We start from the raw sequence: 1,036 nt of genomic DNA, 5'->3' as shown, positions 1-1,036 counted from the left end.
GCCGTACCCGCAGAGCTACGGGCACTGCCTGGTTTCTTTTTTTTTTTTTTTGAGACAGAGTCTTGCTTTGTCACCCTCAGTCTGCCCTGGCACCATAACTCACAGCAACCTCAAACTCTTGGGCTCAAACGATCCCCTTGTCTCAGTCTCCTGAGTAGCTGGGACTATAGGTACCCACCACAATAGGTGCCCGGCTATTTTTAGAGATGCAGTCTTGCTCTGGCTCAGGCTGGTCTCAAACCTGTGAGCTCAGGCTATCCACCCACCTCGACCTCCCGGAGTGCTAGGATTACAGGTGTGAGCCACTGCGCCTGGCTATATAACATTTTCTAGATGAAATTCACATAACATAATATAACCTTGACCACTTTAAGGTAAGCAATTCAGTGCATTTAGCACATTCACAATGTGCAACCATCACATCTCTAGTTCCAGAAAATTGTCATGATCCCAAAAGGAAACTTTGTACCCATTCGCAGACACTTTCCCCAGCCAGCCCCTGGCAACTACTAATCTTTCTGTCTCTATAGATTTACTGTTACGGATATGTCATATAATATGTAATATTTATAATTGGTTTGCTTGCTGCTCTGTTGAGTTTTTTTTTGGGGGGGGGTTGTTTTTGTTTTTTTGTTTTGAGACAGTCTCACTCTGTTGCCCTGGGTGGAGTATTGAGGCATCACTGTAGCTCACAGCAACCTCAATCAGGTAATCCTCTTGCCTCAGCCTCCAAAGTAGCTGAGACTATAGGCATCCACCATAATGCTGGCTATTTCTTTTTTTTTAATTTTTGGTAGAGATATTTTTGCTCAGGTTGGTCTTGAACTCCTAAGCTCAGGTAATCTACCCGTGTTGGCCTCCCAGAGGGCTAGGATTACAAATGTGAGCCCCTGCACTGAGCCTGCTCTGTTGTGTTCTCATGGGATCTCTATAACCATCCTGTGAGTTAGGGAGGGACTTCTTGTTTTTATATTATTCATTTATCTATTCATTTACTTATTCGTATTGAATAGAGAGTTCTTTTTTTTTTTTTTTT

Source organism: Otolemur garnettii, unplaced genomic scaffold (genome assembly GCF_000181295.1).
Source record: "Otolemur garnettii isolate 467f Iridium unplaced genomic scaffold, OtoGar3 scaffold00038, whole genome shotgun sequence".
NCBI lineage: Eukaryota > Metazoa > Chordata > Mammalia > Primates > Galagidae > Otolemur > Otolemur garnettii.
Note: the sequence above shows the minus strand (reverse complement) of the source record.